The following is a 14,391-nucleotide window of genomic DNA, read 5'->3' on the forward strand; positions in this document are numbered from 1 at the left end:
AAATACGGCTGAGAAGGGGTGGTCAGGGCAGTTGGAGGAAAATCAGGAGTGGAAAACAATGTTTTAAAAAACAGGGTAGGGCTTCCCTGGTGGTGCAGTGGTTAGGAATCCGCCTGCCAATGCAGGGGACACGGGTTCGAGCCCTGGTCCGGGAAGATCCCGCATGCCGTGGAGAAACTAAGCCCATGCGCCACAACTACTGAGCCTGCGCTCTAGAGCCCGCGAGCCACAACTACTGAGCCCACGTGCCACAACTATTGAATCCCGCACGCCTAGAGCCCGTGCTCTGCAATAAGAGAAGCCACCGTAATGAGAAGCCCACGCACTGCAACGAAGAGTAGCCCCCGCTCGCCGCAACTGCAGAAAGCCCGCGTGCAGCAACGAAGACCCAACGCAGCCAAAAATAAACAAATTAATTTAAAAAAAAAGAAACAGGGTATTATGGACTGAATGTTTGTGTCCCCCCAAAATTCGTATATTAAAATCCTAACCCCGAACGTGACGGACCTAGGAGGTGGAGGCTTTGGGAGGTGATGAGGTCATGAAGGTGGAGTCCTCGTGAGTAAGATTACTGTCCTTAAGAGAGAGACCCCAGAGAGCTCTCTTGGCCTCTTAGATGGCCATCTCCAAACCAGGAAATGGGCCTTCACCACACGCCGGTTCTGTAGGTGTCTTCATCTTGGACTTCCAGCCTCCAGAACTGTGAGAAATAGATGTCTGTGGTTTAATCCACCCCATCTACGGTACTTTGTTGTAACAGCCTGAACGGACTAAGAAGGAATGCTCAACACTGTTGCAGCAGCGCAAGGTATCATGTAGGAGGCCCAGAACATCCACTGGAGTTTGCAGAGTAGAGGTCTCTTGTGACATTAGTGAGAATCCTTCCAAAGAATAAGTTAGGGGGCTTCCCTGGTGATGCAGTGGTTGAGAGTCCGCTTGCCGATGCGGGGGACGTGGGTTCGTGCCCCGGTCCGGGAAGATCCCACATGCCACGGAGCGGCTGGGCCCGTGAGCCATGGCCGCTGAGCCTGCGCGTCCGGAGCCTGTGCTCTGCAACGGGAGAGGCCACAGCAGTGAGAGGCCCGCGTACCGCAAAAGAAAAAAACCAATAACAATAACAAAGAATAAGTTAGGGAGATTGGGATTGACATGTGCACACTGCTATATTTTAAAATAGATAACCAACAAGGACCTTCTCTGCTCAATATTCTATAACAACCTAATTGGGAAAAGAATGTGAAAAAGAATAGACACATGTATATGTATAACTGAATCACTCTGCTGTACACCTGAAACTAACACAACTTTGTTAACTATAATCCGACATAAAATAAAAAGTTTTTTTAAAAAAGCGATAATGGGGTGAGAGCCAGATTAGAGATGTCGGGAAAGTGAGTGAGAAGATAGAAGGGAGATGGTTCTGGGAAGGAAGAGACAGGGCAGAGGCTGGAGTGTAGGCTCTGGGAAGGTGTGCGCATTAGTTTTAATGAGAACTAGTTGGACATGTTTAAATAGGAAGGGGAAGGATTCAATTGGGAGGGAAAGATTGAATTCAAGATAAAGTAAGTCTGAATCTCCATCCTCCACTCTTCCCCCGCAGGCTGCTCAGATTACCTTGGAGAAGAGCTTTCCAGCTTGAATAGAAGGATAGCTAGAGCTGTAAATAATGTGGTATGTTTGGTAGAAGTAGACAGAGGGTTCTAGTCTGATGTTTTTATTTTTATGGAAAATAGGAAATAAGGTTATTTCCTGAGAGTGAGAAAAGTAGTTCTGTGACTATGTGTGTATGTGTGTGTGTGTGTGTGTCTGTGTGTCTGTGTGTGTAGGGTGATGTTAGTAGGAGGATTCAAAGGACTAGAGAAATATAGGGAAGTTTCCAGTTTTCTGTCACTGCTAACAAACCACCTTTAATAATTTAGTGGATTAATAATTTAATCATGGACTCCATGACTCAGGAATCTGTACAGAGCACATGGGGATACTCTGCCTCTACCCCATGATGTCTGGGGCCTCAATCAGAAAGATGTGAAGGTTCGGGGTAACCTGATGGCTCGGGCTGTTACCATATGGAAGATTCTTCATTTACATGTCTGGCGGTTGATCCTGCCTCTTTGCTGAGACCTCAGCTAGGTCTGTAAACTGGACATAGACGTGCGCCCATCCAGCGGGTCTGGTCTTCCTCACAGTACAGTGGCTGGGTTCTAAGAGTGAGTGTCTGAAGAGACTGGAAGAGGAAGCGGCCAGTTTCTAAAACCTGGCCTCTCCACCTGGATGGGAGCCTTAGTTCCTGCCGAAGAACTCAAAGATATTGTTATGTGTGTGCCTTGAGGATTCGGAACCAGGACCCTGCCCCCAGGCTGCACCATTGTTTCTTCACTGCCCCTCCCTTCCCTGATTAGCAACACTTTGAACCTGCCCTTTGGAGCTCAGGGAAGGTCAGGGAGGCTGAATGAAGCGTGTTTCCTACAAACAAGAAATGGGGGACACGGAAAGGATATGTACCAAGGAGCCCCACAAGGTCCTTCTTGGTTAGACAAGGACTGACAAATGGACAGTGTGGAATTGGACATTTTATCAGTTGCAATCCTGGCTAATCACTAAACAATTGAATACTGATCTCAATGCAGTGGTTAAAAATAGTTGATTCGCCAGGGTAATAGCTAAGGATCCTGCTAAGTCTGTGTGTTACACGTGGGAAGCAGTTATTTTCTCCTCCATCCCTCTGTTACACAGCTCACAGTTGTAGCCACCGTCCTCCCCCTCCCCCCGCTTAAGTCTTTGTCTGCAGCTCCTTTATAATGCCAGGCACTTGTGCTAAAAATAGCCGTTCCATTTTCTCGTGACTCCACCCAGGTTCATCTGCCTGCTTTCCTTGCGTCCCAGGAGGCCGTATCCACAGTAAGGACTTTGTAGCAAGCCTTTGTATTTCTTCCCCTCCAACTACAGACGAGCCACCCCGCCCTTCCTCCGCGGGGCTGCGGGCAGCCTTCCTAAATAGCGCCTTAGAGTGGATGCCCAGCAGCATTGGCGCCCTGACAGGGACTCTTGGAGGGAGTGGATACCAGAGGAAACATTCAAGAGGAAAAAGGTCCCTGCCCAGGGAAGCAGTCTCTTTGAATCTTTGTAAAAGGTTGAGAGACCTTGCCAGAGAGATCAGGGGTGACACCACGTGAAAGGGAAGCCCAAACAATGGGAGGTCACCAGACAAAGAAACAGGAAGGGGCTTGCAAGGAATTCTTCGTCCTGATTCTAAGATGTACTTTTTTTTTTTTTTTTCCATATTTCAGTGTTGCACATGTTGAGACAGAGCTTACAATGGCTGGGTACGTTTCACATCATGGTGGTGTTTCTTCTCTCCCCTGCTAGCCTTCTAGCTCCACTCCACCCCAGAAACAAAGGCATTATTAAAGTGCAGGCGTGCCTCTTGCAATGGATGGTGAACAGATTTGATGAAACAATATATTCACCGAGGTAAATTCAGCACGGTCCAGGGTTTACCTGCAGCCTTGTGAACTAAGAATCTTAATTTGCAAGCACACGAAAGGATATTTTCTAAGAAAAAAATCTATTTACTTGGCTTACAAAGATGGAAGTATAAATTTAGACTGTCCGTTGAACAGATGTAACAGACACACTGGGAGGGGGTGGAGGAATGTTCAGGTCAGACCAACAATTTCCCTCCTACAGTCGGCCTCGGACGCAGAAGCCTCGTTTTCATCAGGGAGCTGAGTGGGTCTCACAGGACAGAGAGCCTTGCCAGCAGTCGTAGGACACTCCTCGGCCTCTGTGACTTTCCTCTCTGAACCTCCTTTGCGGGTACGTCCGCTAGCCCTTTCTGACGACTCTGGTTTTTTCTTGGGAATCCAGGCACGTAGTATTAAAAACCAAAAAACACTTTTATTTTAAAAGAAGAGTTTTAAAATCTCTGGGTAGAATTATTCTGCCCTTAGGTGTTAATCCTTTGAAAGCACACACCCTTTTTTTTTTTCCTTTTGAAAACACACTCTCTTAAATAGGACTATATGAGCTGTCTCCATATATGATCTATATCTATCTATGTCTGTATCCATACAGGAAAATATTTTGCTTTTGCTACACTCAGAGATACAGCCTTGAGAGATTCTGTTTCTTTACAGTATCTATTATATTCCATCATTGATTCTCAACCTGGGCTTCAAATGCCCTGTGCACCATACCCCCTGACCCCTTTTCTCAGGTGAAGAGTTATTTTTGTACATTATATGACACGGACCATATAGTATTACTCTTTTATACCCGGTTTCTTTCACTCAACATAATGTTTGTATGAACATCAGTGTTGTTGCATGTAGTTGTCGGTTGTCAGATGGCGTGAGTGTATGGGGTTTCATTACACGAATACACCAGTTTATTTATCCCCTCAACTGTTGATGGGCATTTGGGTAGTTTCCAGTTTTCAGCTACTTTGAATGCTGTTATGAACATTCTAGCACGTGCCTTTTGGAGATCATATGTACACATTTCTGCTAGGTTTATACCTAGGAGTGAAGCAGAAACCGTGCACCTCAGATTGGCACTTGAACCCACAGGGCCAGGACTCGAACCCACCCAAAACCCACAGTCTTCCAACTGAGATCACACACCTGGTTTCAGGACTTAATGAAGCTCAGGTTCCTGATGTCTCATCGCAGGACGAATTCAGTGAGAGACAAAGTGATAGGTAAGAAGTGGATTTATTTAGAGAGAAACACACTCCACAGGCAGACTGGGGGCCATCTCAGAAGGGGAGAAAGGCTCCAGGGTATGAATGGGGTGGTCGGTTTTTATGGGGGTGGGTAATTTCATCAGCTATTAAGTGGGAGGTGTATTCCAGCTATTTTAGGAAGGGCAGGGATTTCCAGGAACTGGGCCACCACCCACTTTTTGATGTCTTGGAACTGGCATGGCACCTGGGGGTGTGTCGTTTAGCTTGCTGATGTGTTACAGTGAGCGTAGACTGAGGCCCAAGGTCCGGTGGAAGTTGACTTATCCGCCATCTTGGACCCATTTGGCTCTAATCAGTTTATGTCATGTCCTCGGGCTACGTCATTCTTTCAAAAGTTGTGCCCTGCCTCCTTCCCTCCTGTTTCAAAACTGATGAATTAAAAGGTTTGCCTATATTCAAGCTAAGTATATATAGAATATTTTCTTTGAATGAACATCAGGCCATGTGACTCACCTTTTGAAACACTCACTGACTCGCTTTTTATTAATTAATTAATTAATTTATTTATTTTTGGCTGTGTTGGGTCTTCGTTTCTGCGCGAGGGCTTTCTCTAGTTGCGGCAAGCATGGGCCACTCTTCATCGTTGTGCGCGGGCCTCTTACTATCGCAGCCTCTCTTGTTGCGGAGCACAAGCTCCAGACGCACAGGCTCAGAAGTTGTGACTCACGGGCCCAGTTGCTCCGTGGCATGTGGGATCTTCCCAGACCAGGGCTCGAACCCGTGTCCCCTGCACTGGCAGGCGGATTCTCAACCACTGCGCCACCAGGGAAGCCCACTGACTCACTTTTATAGTTTTTTTGAAAGTGAAAACATTATAACATACTTTTCCAAACCAAATATTAAAATTAATATTTAATTTTCAACATAGTCTTAAATTCTACATGCATAATCCTGAATGTCTAAACCATGTTTTAAATAACTGAATACATTCTACTGACACTTCAGATCTTCAGACACCAACAATCTATTAATATAGCTATTACTCCAGGACACATTTGGATAGAGGTCTTAGATCATTTTTAAGCTCACTTGAAGAGCACCAATCATTAACAATCATTTTTGCATTTTATTCATAAACACTGATACAATTTATGTTAAATATTTTCTTTTAAAATGAATGTGTGTTAGTTTCAGCGTTAGAGTAAGCTTCATTCCAATCTCTTTGTTAAAAAACACATTATTGGGGCTTCCCTGGTGGCGCAGTGGTTGAGAGTCCGCCTGCCGATGCAGGGGACACGGGTTCGTGCCCCGATCCGGGAAGATCCCACATGCCGCGGAGCAGCTGGACCCGTGAGCCATGGCTGCTGAGCCTGCGCGTCCGGAGCCTGACGGGAGAGACCACAGCAGTGAGAGGCCCGCGTACCGCAAAAAAAACACCACCACATTATTTTCACAATATCAAAATCTACTTTTCAGTGATCTGTGCCATCATTGCTACAGATACTTTTTTGAATTATCAGAATTATTTTTTGAAAAAGAGAAATGATCCAGTTCCGGTCCGTACACCTTATACCCACTTTACATCTAACACACACGGCTCTACGGCTCATGCGATAGGCAGGGTCTGGCTAAAGGGCCCTGGAGGACCAGGCTGTGTCTAATTCCTTCTCTCCGTCATGTTTTCTCCTGTTATTTGTCTGAACGCTTTTCCCTCTGTTTTGAATTTTCTTACTGTCCGATCCCCTGTCCTACACACCCACAGTCCACACAGCCTAGGTCCTAATGGGGAGCCTCTTCTCATCCTGCAAACGTCATCTTTTTGGGATCATGGTTATCTAAGTAAGCACCTCCACTTTATTTTTGCTACTTCCATCAAATTTCTTCATAGCACTTGCGACACATTTGAAAGTCTACACTAATTTTTCTTTTTTGCTTATCTGTGTCTTCTTCTAGCCTTGGGGGACTTTAAAAAAAATACCTATGTGTATGCCCCCCTCCCAGATATCCTGATATAATTCATTTGGTGGGGATCCTGGCCTTTTAAAAACAAAACAAAACAAAACAAAAAAACCTCCCAAGCTAATTAAAATGCCACATACACATCATTATAAATAAATACTGGAGGTGTGATACAAACAATTTTTACTGATGGATGTATACAATTCAAAATATTTGGAGACCACTGGAACAGCCCATACAGCACCTCATTTGGCATCTTAGGGAACCATATTACAGAGAATCTCTGAATTAGGTTCACTGTTATACAGCTGGTTACTGCTATAGCCAGGTCTACTCCAATTTCCAGTCTCATTGCTTTTGCACTGCAATGCAAACTCTGGGTGTTTCATATTCTAATTATTTGCACATGTCTGTATCCCTCACTGACCTGTAGCAACTGGGACTGTGTCCTCTTCATAATCTCACTCTCCGCAGAACAGTTACATGTAATTCTCTGCTTGCAATAGACTGTCAATAAAAGTGTTGAGAGCCAATAATATAACCATTTAGATCACTTACGTGACGTATATTAAATATGCTTCACTGAGCTGGTTTTGACATTTTATACCTTGAGCGCTGATATTTCATCATTTCAGAATCTTTTTCTTTGCACAATAAAGAGTTGAATCAGTTTTAGAGCCTTGAAGCCAAAGAGGTTTGAGGATGCTCGACATTACGGTACTGTGTCTGGAGTATTAAGTATCAGTAACAACAGGGACTATCTTGGTCTATGGTTGGACTATTTTTAGCCGTAATATTGGGAAGTATCCGAACATAAAGAGTCTCCTAAATCAGACTGGTCATTTCAGTAACTACACAGTACTATGAATTCAGGGGCATCACTTGACTCACAGTATTTGACTCAAAAGGAAAAAAATCGTTGTACAGTTTTTTCTGATGATTTGTATTTTGTAAAAAAGAAAACACAACAGTCAAACATACAAGCTATTGTCTTAAATTAATGAGGTAGTTCTGGCTCTAAGGATTTTTGGGCTGGGCTCTTTGCAAATAGAGTGAAGATACAACTGTCAATAAAATCCAAGAATTTTTGTGGTTGGAAATATACGGTAAGCTGCCTTCTCTTAGCTGGTATGGAGGTTGGGTTTCTAGGAAATAGAGTACCTGGTAATTTTTTCTTTGGCAAGATTAAATTCCATTAGAAAACAGAGGGTTAGGGGAAAACAATTAAAATAGCATTAAAATAATTTAATGTCAAGCACATAACAATAAAAACTTTAAAAAATTCACAATACATAAAAAGTACGAAAGGAGCCTGTTTCATCAGTGTGAGAGTCTGCTCCAGAATAATCCTCTTTAATTGAGGAAACATTGCTCTTGGCTTGATGATCTGCTGAAGCCATAGGTTTCGTTTTATATGAAATGTGCTGCATTGAAAATTTTCCAAGCTGGCCTTTGCTGGCTTGAACGGTAAAGTCTTACGCTCTTGCATTCTCGTTCTTGCAAATCTTGGCAAAATGCTAAACTCCTCCCACGTTATTGTGGTGCCCAAGGGCATGCTTTCCAGGCTGGATCTTCCGGCCATTTATGGAGAGAGTTAAGTAGAGACAAATCTCCCAGCACTTCTGCTCAGCCTTGCCCTCCTGAGGAGCAGGGATGGGGGGCGGGAAGCAGTGTGTGCCGACTAGGAACTTTAAATCTGCGGAATAACAATAAAAACTGGACTGTCGCAGAGCCACTGCTGGAAAGGATGATGATATTTGCATGTCACCCTTTCTACCCTTAAGGTCCTTGAGAGCAGTGTTTTTCCATCTTTACGTCCCTCGCTCTTGTTACAATGTTCAGTGACTGTCGGTGCTTATTATGCAGTTGTTGAATGAATTATGCATGTGACATTGTGAGGGTTATTGTATGAGAATAGCCCCTTAGTTGTCTCTTGCCCCTTAACAAATCACCTTTTCTCTGTAATTTTCGCAGCCTTCTCGGGGGTCGGTCAAATCGGAAAGCAAATTAATGTTTGTTGCTCATTGTTAGTGGGAATTTACTCAGTGGAAGTAGTTTACCCACCGAATGAAATTTAGGGCACTTCCCATACCTTCTCCCCTCGCACTCAGGGAATAAAATGTTGGTTGGTCAGTAATTAATTAGTCAATTAATTAACATTTTTAAAATAAATTAATTTATTTTTGGCTGTGTTGGGTCTTCATTGCTGCGCACGGGCTTTCTCTAGTTACGGCGAGTGGGGGCTACTCTTCGTTGCGGTGCGTGGGCTTCTCATTGCGGTGGCTTCTCTTGTTGCGGAGCACGGGCTCTAGGCGCACGGGCTTCAGTAGTTGTGGCGTGTGCGCTCAGTAGTTGTGGCTTGCGGGCTCAGTACTTGTGGCGCACGGGCTTAGTTGCTCTGCGGCATGTGGGATCTTCCTGCACCAGGGCTCGAAGCCGTGTCCCCTGCATCGGCAGGCGGGTTCTTAACAATTGCACCACCAGGGAAGCCCTGGTCAATAACTAAAATGCCCCGTTGCATTAATAGTAAAACTTCAATTCTACTGACACTAAATGAGTTCTTCCTGCTTAAGGAAAGGGGATGTGGTCAGGAGACAGGGAGAGAGGAAGGGTCTGCATTCTGATCAGATGCTGGTTTCCTCTGGGTTTGGCCCAAGTTCAAAGATTGTTCTTTTCCTCGTGGTCCGTCCTGGACTCCATCTCTTGTGATTTCTCACCAGCAGCTCCCTTGACCCAGGCTAATGCGTCTTTGCTTCTGCCAGGCACTTTATGGTAAATAAATTCATGTTCTCTGCCCCAGTGTCTTCCTGTAGGGCATGCAAAGCAGCCACTCCTCATTGGATGAATCTCTACTCTGCATTTTCCAAGGCAGATACTGAATCACCCAGGATCCTACGTGACATCAATCTTCTTTTGAATCCCTCTTGGCTTGTGAGGCAAGGGGGCGTTTACCTGGGATTGTCCTGGTTATAGCACGGACACTCCTGATTCCCTGGAGCCCCTCCCTGGGGTGCAAAAGTCCTGGTTTTCCGCAGTGGGTATGCAGGTTGGGAGAAAAGCACAAAACCCACCCCCAAATAGGGACTGGAAACAACATAATTTCAGTGCTGAACAGATGTGGCGCGGATTATCCGTCTCCCGTAATTGCTGTCACAGTCATGATTTGTGGGACAAGAAGTGGCGACAGAGACTCTCTCCTTGACCAAACTGATGGGGCTCCTCTGCCCCCTCTTCTTGACCAGGCCTCAGTTTGGCCCATGAGAACTGCAGGCTCTCAGCACCAGCGGCTTCATCCAGTCCCCACACTAGGACGTGTGAACAAACACGAGTCTAGTTTCTAACAGCTCAAGGTCACGTCCCTAAGATGATGACTCCAGCTGCCTTAAGAATCTGCCTGTGAAAGCCCAGCACTGTCAAAAGGATTTACTGTCTGTTCCAGCCAATACCTCCCTATAGACCCTTGACCTCCCTTTTCTTAGAAGCATTTCCTTTAAAAAAAAAACAAAAAACAAAAACCTTGCAATTATAAATCCTTTCTCTATCCTTTTGCAATATATCTTTTTTTTTTCATCCTTGAACACAACCATTTTTTTATTGTTGCAATATATCTTTTACAACCCAGAGACGTCTTTCTCAAGAACCCGGGTCACCCCTTTGAAATGTAAGCGTCAGGAGCCTCTGTGGAGGGTGGGAGCCTGAGTTTGGTAAGCGCACAGGTGGCTAATCACATCGACTTCCCCCTTTTGAACTCTCAAAGCTTTTCCTTTAGCTCATCCCAGAATTTCAGAAGCCTCCTGCCTTTTGTTTTGGCAGAGTTGAGCTGAGTTTAGACTGGGTTCTCTCCCCCATTGTAGAATTACTGAATTAAATCTGCCCTACACTACTTTAACTAGTGTCCAGCTTTCCTTCTGACAGTGTGAAACATAACTGTGTGTAATCGTGAGTGTTAACTGTCCATCTTTGATTTCGGATTGACTATGCTTTGTACTGAGATAGAGCTAGCTTAATTTTTTTTTTTTTTTTTTTTTTTGCGGTACGCGGGCCTCTCACTGTTGTGGCCTCTCTCGTTGCGGAGCACAGGCTCCGGACGCGCAGGCTCAGCGGCCATGGCTCACGGGCCCAGCCGCTCCGCGGCACGTGGGATCTTCCCGGACCGGGGCACGAACCCGTGTCCCCTGCATCGGCAGGCGGACTCTCAACCACTGCGCCACCAGGGAAGCCCTAAAGGCTATTCTTTTAAGAAGTTACATTGCTAGCATCAAAGAAAGGAAAAAAAAATTGATCTTTAAGGTCATCAGGCACCCGCATCTTTGAGGAGCTGTGGGTAATGTGTAATGCAGAGGCCCCCTGCACATGGGGAGGGAGGGGGCCCAAACAAACACAGAGAGAGAATTTTATGTTTAATTTTTTCTTGTCCTGCCTTAAAATATAAATTTTATTTCATCAAACCCCATCTGGAGCTCGATTCTCACAAGTCTGGGATAAGCTGTGCAAGTACTTCTAAATCAATGAAAAGTTTGATTAGTTCCCCCAAAGGCACCAACGCTCATGAGAAAATATTTGCCATTGGATTAGCTTGGGCGTTCCACAGGAGTGAACATTATGACTATTGTTCCGTTGATTGTTCTGTGAAGCCCAGTGAAATCACATTTCCAGAGTGGAGGTTGCAACTTAAAATGTCTAATGGTTGAACAAAAAGGGAAACTTTGGTAACAGATATTTTGACCCCTTACAGGGTAGAGCTGATTCTGTCAGATTGCACCAACAATCATGCTTTCTACAGTGTATCATGTCATGTGTTGAACCATGGCAACAGAAAATGTTCCTGCTAGCACTTAGGTACTTTGATTCAGAAAATGGAGTTTCAAATCTTCTTAAACTCTTTAAAGATTTGTTTTAATTTTTTTTTTTTTCGAGTATTGTTGCTTTACAATGTTGTGTTAGTTTCTGCTGAACAGCAAAGTGAATCAGCTGTACATATACATATATCCGTATTTTTTGGATTTCCTTCCCATTCAGGTCACCACAGTGCACTAAGTAGAGTTCCCTGTTCCCAGTATGTTCTCATTAGTTGTCTATTTTATACATAGTATCAATAGTGTATATGTGTCAATCCCAATCTCCCAGTTCCTCCCACCTTCCCCCTTTCCCCCTTGGTATCCATACATTTGTTCTCCAGGTCTGTGTCTCTATTTCTGCTTTGCAAATAAGATCACCTTCATGAAACCACAGAAAATATTGAAGAAAAGATTATTGATACCTTGCCTAAAAACAGACTAGACTTTGCTCCTTTGTCTGCATATTCCACAGCGCAAATGTAAACGTTGGCAAATTCTGTTCAATCCATAAACTTCTTACCGGCTAAACGTCCAGCACACCTTGTATATAACACCGATAAGATGGCTGTACTTTGCTTTCCTGTGACGCTGAGGCCTTTGTAATGAAAGGTTTTGGTCACTCTTCAGTTTCTCAAAATGCACAGAAGCGATTCATGAGATTTTGTGCAGAAACGGAAGGAGCTAGCCCCTCAGACATGTGTCCACAAGCAGGTGTCAGAGTTGTTGGCCACAGAGAAAATGTAAAACTATCGGTCTGCTGTGAAATCAGCACATTTTCCACTTTAGCTTTTTAGAGTTTGGGTCAAGAAGAGTGTCTTCCTCTAATTGGGAAATACACTGAGGGTAAAAAAGGAGAAAGGATTTTACAAAGGGGAATGTATGTGCTGTTTCTCCAAAGCACACGAGAGGCTTTAATAAGGATGAGCTGACCGCACCTGGGTGTTCAGTGCTGTGTGGGATGAAACCAAAACTCATATAGAAAAAAAAAAAAAAAAACCCAAAAGGCTGATTTCTTTGGAAAAAATATTGCTTCACAACTCAGAATGAAGTCTCCAGAAGAGAACGGCCAAGTTAAGCAGAACCTTATTGATTTATTCCCTAAAACTGTAACTTACTTGGAATCCGACTCTGCTATCCAAAGTTCCAGGGACCTCTGTGCTTCAAAGCCATTGTTCCTGAGAAACAGGAGTTTCACTTATGGTGACATCTGACGTGCCTATGTGTTTACAGTGAAGGGCATTTTAGACCTGGAAGAGCCTGTATGACAAATTAGTAGATGCAAAGGACCCAGCTGGCAAACTCCTGGGCTACCTACACGACCCTGTAGATACAAAGTGGGTGGACAGTTTTGGAGATTTGGAAGCGCGTTCCTACAGCTAAAACCCTGCTACTGCTAGGAGACAAAATCGCAAGCTTTCTCTACTCAGATGTGTTTGTCAAGAGGCTATTCAGCTCAATATGCTCACATTAGACTCATTCGAGGAATCAGTGGAAGGTGGGCTTGGTAGGAGCAGAGAAGCAAGTCAGAGTGAATCGTGCATTTGACCCTATTTTCTTGCTTTCTTTTTTTTTTTTTACATCTTTATTGGAGTATAATATGACCCTATTTTCATCACTACCTAAAAGAGAAAGAAGAATGTCCCAAAGGCCACGGGCAGCTCAGAAAAGTATTATTGGAAAAGGAAACAGAAAGAGTAAAACTCCTGTGGTATCGTGGGACAGAAAGAAACATGTCCTTGCTGTTTTTTATTAAATATGGGAAACTGCCATATTGTATTTATTATCTCCTTTTAAAAGTTGTACATGTGGGGATTCCCTGGCGGTCCCATGGTTAGGACTCTGCGTTGTCACTGCCGAGGGCCCAGGTTCGATCCCTGGTTGGGGACCTAAAATCTCACAAGCCTTGCAGCCAATAAAAAAAAAAAGGAAAAAAAGATGGTTAAAAAAAAGTCGTACACGCGTGTATCTTAAAACCACACAGTAATTTACCTACAAAATTTAAATACCTAAAAAAAGAGAATTGCTGTAGCAGAGGACAGAAACACAAAATCATTGTCATGTTTTTCTCATGCATATTATTTCTTTCATTAGCCCTACTCTTAATTTCTACTAATCGCCACTATTAACTAATCCTATTGTTTTCTTTCAATAATTTATAATTTAGCATTTATGTAAATGTAGAAAAGTAAATACTATAGAATCAAAATAATTTTAAAGACAGCTATTTTCGTATTTTATGTTAAAGTAATAACATGTATATAATCACTTATTATGCGCTGTATTATTACGTGGGGTTTTAGGTCTTGCATGGCTGTGCCACGATCGCTGTCTTAAACAGTTGATCGTCCTAAGTACCGGCAACCTCTCTCCATTGGAATAGAATTAGAGCTTGCCAACATGTCTCTTTCTAAAAATAGCTCCCTTTTACACACACACACACACACACACACACACACAGCAAGCCTCCCAGGCCTGCCACGTCATACCCTTGATTTGGGTGAAGACTTCCGTGGAAAAGCCTTCATTAAGGTCTTGACCTTCACCTTGGGGCCTCAGGCTCTGTTTTGTGCGTTTAACTGACATCTTTTGATTTATTTTCTAAATTTCTAATAAGCTTTCTCTCTCTCCCTCCTGCCCTGTGGATGGCCCTCTCCCTGAACACTGATTCAGTAAAGCTTTGTGAATTCCCTGTCTTTGTATGATCAGGAACAGACAACCTTGGACCTCACCTTAGGGAACAGACTCTACCAGGGTGGTGGTTCGTGCTGTTCACGAGGGAGATGCCTCCCGTGTTGGACCAGTCAGATCCAGGGTAGGCTCATCTGCTTTAGCAGATCCAAGAGAACTTTAATTATTCACTGTGACTGGTGTTTGAAAAGCTGCCCGTGTCCTTGTCCATTTTAATGCATA

The sequence above is a fragment of the Aethalodelphis obliquidens genome, unplaced genomic scaffold (assembly GCF_003676395.1).
Source record: "Aethalodelphis obliquidens isolate GAN/ISIS:26980383/991018 unplaced genomic scaffold, ASM367639v1 scaffold17, whole genome shotgun sequence".
Taxonomy (NCBI): domain Eukaryota; kingdom Metazoa; phylum Chordata; class Mammalia; order Artiodactyla; family Delphinidae; genus Aethalodelphis; species Aethalodelphis obliquidens.